Raw genomic sequence first — 6634 nt, forward strand, 5'->3', positions numbered from 1 at the left:
TTAGAATCTGAATTGAGGGCTGCCAGTGTTTCATGCCCAAGTGGGTTCGTGACAACACTCGACATCTCTTGACTGAAGGAGGATTGGTTGAGGGGTTGACTATCCATCACAGGACTAGACACTGCTCGAGATCCCCTGAGTTAATTAAGGTTATGACTACAAATCAACCTGAAGCACTACCTCCACCTAGGGTTGGGGAAGTTCAAGATGAGAATGAGGTGCATCAAGCACCCCCACCTCGTACTTTACGAGATTATTTACAACCGGCGTGGGTGACCACAATGCATGGTTTTTCCTAAAAAAATGGGATACATGGATATCAAGCCAGGGGTGATCCAACTCCTTCCTAAATTTCATGGGCTTAAGTCAGAAAATCAATATTTACACCGAAAGAGTTTAATGATATCATAACCACTTCATATTTTCCAAACGTATCTGAAGACACAATCAGGCTGAAACTCTTTCCCTTTTCTTCGAAAGAGAAAGCTAGACGTGGTTGCATTCACTACGTCCTAGATCTATCGGCAAATGAAATGATATGCAAAGGGAGTTTATAAAGAAAATTTTTTCATATCATAAAACGAACACTCTTAGAAAATTAATCAAGAACTTTGTCCAAAAGGAGAATGAAACATTCTTCCAATGTTGGGAAAGGTTCAAGGATCTTGTCAGTTCATGCCCACAACACGGTTTTGAAACGTGGAGCATTACACACTTTTTCTATGATGGACTGACATCTTCCATGCACCAATTGGTTGAGACGATGTGTAATGGAGAATTCATAAAAAAAATGTCGATGACGTGTGGGACTACTTGGATAGACTTGCTGAAAACACATAATTATGGGACACATACCCAAAATCAAGCACCATGTCTAGGCCGACTCAATCTAAGGAGAGGGGTGGAATATATCTCCTGAAAGAGGACTTTGATATCAATTCTAAAATGACTAATCTCATAAGAAAATTCGAGGCCATGGAATTAAAGAAGGATAAGGTTAATGAAACTGTTTGCGGTATTTGTGATGGCAACATTCACACAATTGAAAATTGTCCAACAATACCTACCTTTCGAGGGTTGCTGAATGAGGAATCCAATGCCATGAACAATTATCAAAGACCTTTCAATAAACCTACCTCCAATACATACAATCCTAGTTGGAGAAATCATCCAAACCTCAGTTGGAGGAATGGATAATCTGCTACTTCTAAAGGTTACTTTAATCAAATTCCAAATCAAGTGAAACCTCAAGAGGATCCAATTCTAAAGCATATTCAAAACTAAGAGCTTATCACTCAGGGAATATTGCAGACCCTTCAAGATATTTCAAAGGCCATACAAGAGTGTGAGACAAAAAATTTAATTAGGGAAAAAAGGATTCTTCCAGCCCAACCTTTCCCCAATCCTAAACTGCAATATGAGATAAGTGATCCAAGCTCTTCAAATCAGATGGAGCAAGCTAAGTCTATCACCACTCTTAGGAGTGGGAAGATAATTGATAGGTCTATTTTGGTAAGGGCTAAAAAGCTTAAGGACCTGAAAGAGGACAACGATGATAGACTTAGCACTACTCCACAAGAATTGGAACCAGAACTTCACGGCAAGCCAATTGCTCCATTCCCCCAATGGTTTATTACACTAAAACCTCTCTCTAACTCTTAGGATATTCTAGAGGTGTTGTGTGAGACCCGTATCCTAGCCCGTACTGTTCCATTTGCCTCCGCGGTCCTCTCGGTTGAATTTCGGTGACCCGTGATCTGTTATCAGCGTTTGTACGTGATCCTGAGTCATGTCTCGTATATCAGAGTCGGATCAACTTAAAACTTGTATCCTTTTGACTGCACCGTCGCTGTGGTTCGTACATCGAGGCGATACCCAGGCCAGGAGATATGGGCCCGCGTTCATTCCAAAGAAACACTGCGCGTTGTGAATTTTAAGAGAATCTCTAAGACCCATCACATCAATCAAGTCATGTACACCCTCCATACCCCAATGTTATTTCACCCTATCCCAAGAACATGTACCCATTCTCTCTTTTCCCTAAGTCAACAGTTTCTCTCCCCACCCATTCCACCTTTACACCAAATTCAAACCAACCCATACTTCCCATTCCCATTTCTTACAACACTCACTCCATCCTTCCATCACCTATCTCTCTCTCTCTCTCTCTGTCGTTTCTAACTTCACTCTCCAACTCCCAAGGGTGGACGTCCAAGCTCCATGAGAGAGCTAGGTGTGGCCCACCTTCCTACCATCCAATCCCACCCTCTATGATCAATCTCAACCATTGAATAATGTTCCATTGAAGCTAAAGATGAGGAGAAGTCCAAGATGAATCAACGGTGGGTGTTTTCTAGTGTTGATTTGTGTGCCTTTGATGATTTGAGGGCCCACATATGGTGGGGCCCATCTTGATGTACGATTTGTATCAATGAGGGACCCATAGTTGCAGGGTCCCTTCGCTACTCCGATCTTTCTCTCTGTCTCTCTTTTCTCCATTTTCCTTTTGATGTATGGCCCACCTGACGTGTGTAGATTTCATCCACACCGTCTGTCCTTTTGGACATGACCCACCTGATGTGTGGGAGGAATCCACACCGTCCGTCCACTTGTCGGACGTGATGGACGGTGAAAACCCCCACCATTGAATGAGTTTTATATAGGTCATCCAAGGCATGGACGTGTGGACCCACCTGGATAGATGTGTTCACACCGTCCATCTGTCCAGACGTGGCGATGGACCCCACCTATAATGTACATATCCAAGCTGTCCGTACGTGGGACCCACCTAAAATATGTTTTGTATCCACCGTCTAGTAGTTGGACGGTGGTACACACCGTTGATGTATGTGGTTTATATCCACGCCACCATCTATTTTGAGGTGTGGTCCCACCTCACACGTGTGGGCAGGTGGGACCCACCTTGATTAATGTGTTTTATATTCACGCCATCCAGCTATATGGACGGTGGACCTACTGTTGAATGAATGATCAGCACCATCCATCATCTGGACGGTGGTGACCTATATGATGTATGTATTGTATCCACGCTATCCAGCCCTGGACGCTGGACAACAGGAAAAACACTAGTATCAGCTTCATTCCAATTGGTGGGCCACACATGTGGACCCACTTGATGTATGTTTTACATCCATCGTCCATCAAGGATAGTGGAATTCACCGTGATTTATGTATCTCATCCTCACCGTCCAGTAGATCTGGACGGTGAGGTCGACCTGATGAATGTGGTGCATTCACACCGTCCACTCATGTGGGGTCCACCATGACATATGTGTGGTATTTGGGCCGTCCAGCAACGCTGGACTGGGTCCACCTTGATGTAATTATTTTGTATCCGACAGCGGGTACCTACCATGATGTACGTGTTTCACCACACCGTTTAGCCATTTGAGATGGCAGGTGAGACCCACGTGCTGTACCTGTTTCATCCTCACCATCCATATATCAGGTGGACCACATTGCAAAAAACAGTGGTGAATTGAACGTCTACTATTGAAACCGTTTTTGGGTCACGGAAGTTTTGGATCTATATGAAAACTGTTTTTCCTCTTAATCTAGGTCGTTGTGACCTTATGACCTGATTGGATGGAGAATATGGTGGGCCCTACCTTGATGTATTTATAGCCCATCCATGGGGCCCACTCGGATGCATTTGTGGCCCATTGATGCGGCTCACTTGTAGATGATGAGGCCCATTGGTTGGGGCCATCCATGAGGCCCATCATGATGTATATTTGAGGCCCATGTGATAGGGCCCACCTGCCTTGTATTTAAGGCCCAAGTGACGTATATGAGCCTTTGAATAGGGCCCAATATGATGTATGTATGTGGCCCATCTAATGCGGCCCATCTTGATGTATAATAGGCCCATTGATGTGGCCCATTTGATGTATATGAGGCCCATTAGTGCGGCCCATTGATACAGCCCACTCAATTTATATGAGGTCCATCGGTGCAGACCATTGATACGGCCCACCTTGATGTATTTTGAGGCCCATTGATGCAGTACGCTTGATGTGTATGAGGCCATGTGCAGGGCTCACCTGTGATATATATTAGGCCCATATGTGGGGCCCACATGTTATGTATTTGAGGCCCATGAGTAGGGTCCACCTGTTGTATATATGAGACCCATTGGTGTGGCCCACTCATTGTATTCGAGGCCCATGGGTTGTGGCCCATTATGATGTACTGGGGCCCATTGGTCATGGCCCACTGAGATGTATTTTCAGCCCATATGGCGTGGACATTATGATATTTTTGTAGCCCATTTAATGAGGCCTATTATGATGTGCATCAGGCCCATAGGTTGTGGCCCGTGCAATGTATCTGAGGCCCATGTGCAGGGCCCACCTGTTGTGTATGTAGCCCTTATATAAGGCCCATTGTGATGTATATTAGGCCTTTGTGTGAGGCCATGGGCCCACTATATGTTTAGCTCTATGTGAGCCACCCTTGGGAGCAATGTTGGTTAAATGGCCACATTGATGGGCAATGATGGTTTAATGTCCACATTGTGACCTTCCCTTAGGCCTTGTTCGACCAATCATCGAGGTCGATTATTAAGGCTGATTCCGATCCCGATTGTCGAGGCCGATTATTGAGGTCGATTCCAATTGTCGAGGCCGATTGTTGAGGTCGATTCCGATTTCGATTGTCAAAGCCGATTCCAATTGTCGAAGCCAATTTCGATTGTCAAGGCCGATTGTCGAGGCCGATTCTGATTGTCGGGATCGATTGTCGAGGCCGATTCCAATTGTCGAGATCGATTGTCGAGGCCGATTGTTGAGGCCAATTCTGATTGTTGAGGCCGGTTGTCTAGGCCTATTGTCGAGGCCGATTCCGATTGACAAGGCCGATTGTTGAGGCCGATTCCGATTATCAAGGCCGATTGTTGAGGCCAATTCCAATTGTCGAGGTTGATTCCGATCGTCGAGACCGATTGTCAAGGCCGATTGTTGAAGCCAATTCCGATTGTCGAGGCTGGTTATCAAGGTCGATTTCAATTGTTGAGGCCGATTCTGATTGTCGAGGCCGATTCCGATTATCGAGGTCGGTTGTCCAGGCTGATTGTCGAGGTTGATTGTTGAGGCCAGTTGTCGACGATGATTTCGATTGTCGAGGCTGATTCTGATTGTTGAAGCCGATTTCGATTGTTGAGGCCGATTGTATAAGCCGATTATCAAGGCCGATTTTGATTATCGAGGTCAATTTCGATTGTCGAGGCCGATTGCCGAGACCCATATGATGTATATGTGGCCCGTAGTTGAGGTCCATTGTGATGAGTATTTAGCTTATGTTTGAGGCCCAATATGATGTATATGTGTAAGTGCCATAGTTTATATCCCTGTCTATTGTCAAATTTGTGGTGCCAAAATCACTGTTATATATAACTTGCATAAGTGAAGCTCTCTTAAGGATCAACATTCATAAACAAGCTAAGCTCACAACAAGCAAAGCTCACAAGTACAAGGATCAATTTTGAATGCAAGAACTGCTCACAAGACAAGACTCAAGCTGCAAGACTTCAAGAAGAGTACAAGGTAGTTTGTAAAGAACTCAAGACACTTTCAAGATTGAGCTACATCAAGATTTCAAGATTGAACTTCATCAAGACTTCAAGGCTCATACTTCAAGGTCACTAGTTCCTAATGTTTCAATGTCCTTACTTCATGGTTGAGGTTTGACTGACCTTAGGTTGACCTTAGAAGTAGGTCATTTTGGATACATAAATCGAATGTTTATTTTACATAAGTTTGGGGTGTTCTTCGACTAGTCCTAGGCCTTCTTCGACTAGTCCTAGAGTTGCTTCGACCAGTCTAAGAAATTCCTCGATCAGTCGTGAGTTTGTTACAAATTTCGGATAAAATCTGTTAGGCTTCGACTAGTCCAGGAATCTGTTCGACCAGTCGAAGGAACAGTGTCGACTGCATCTTCAACCAGTCGAAAATCTTTGACTCAAAATCCAGCATTATTTTTCAGGTTCTTCGACCAGTCGAAGGTGACCTACAACCAGTCGAAGGTGACCTTCGACCAGTCGTAGAACGGTCAAAGCTTATCAGGACTGATTTTTCAAATATCTGTTATTGCTTCGACTAGTCAAAGAGCTCCCTAGACCAGTTGAAGACGCGATCTGCTCACTAGACCAGTTGAAGACGCGATCTGCTCACCTATAAATAGGGAACGAATCTCAGAAGAAATCATCGAATTAATTAATCCATTCAAGCCAATCTTCGTCAAACTTCTAAGAGATAATTCTGTGCTCCATCTAAGCTAAGTGTGCTTATTTAATATTCTCTTTCCTTAGCTTTATTTAATTGATTTTGTTTCTGCTATTTCAATCTAATTTGATAAGAGGAATTGTTATTCCCTTTCTTTGGAATCAAAATCAATTAAGGTAAGCCCTATTTGGTTTAATTTAAAATCTATTAGAATTAGAACCATTGTAATTGAGTACTGGACATTGAACTTGGACATTCAATCATCTACTCTGATTTTGTTCTACCGGGCTGCTACAACGAAGGAGATAATCAGGTATTTTACATTTAATTGTAAATTCCTTTCTGTTTTGGTTTCTTTCAAGATTTGCCAGAAAAATCTTGTTGTATTGGTT

At 43.6% G+C, this 6634-nt stretch overlaps 1 non-coding gene across 1 annotated transcript; it reads right to left on the reverse strand.

The window, feature by feature from the left end:
- Positions 1–586: 586 nt before the first annotated feature.
- LOC131223191 (small nucleolar RNA R71) lies at positions 587–693 on the reverse strand. The gene has a single exon (XR_009160325.1). It is a non-coding gene; the product is annotated as a small nucleolar RNA R71 (small nucleolar RNA).
- Positions 694–6634: the final 5941 nt, after the last annotated feature.

This window comes from Magnolia sinica, chromosome 1 (genome assembly GCF_029962835.1).
Source record: "Magnolia sinica isolate HGM2019 chromosome 1, MsV1, whole genome shotgun sequence".
NCBI lineage: Eukaryota > Viridiplantae > Streptophyta > Magnoliopsida > Magnoliales > Magnoliaceae > Magnolia > Magnolia sinica.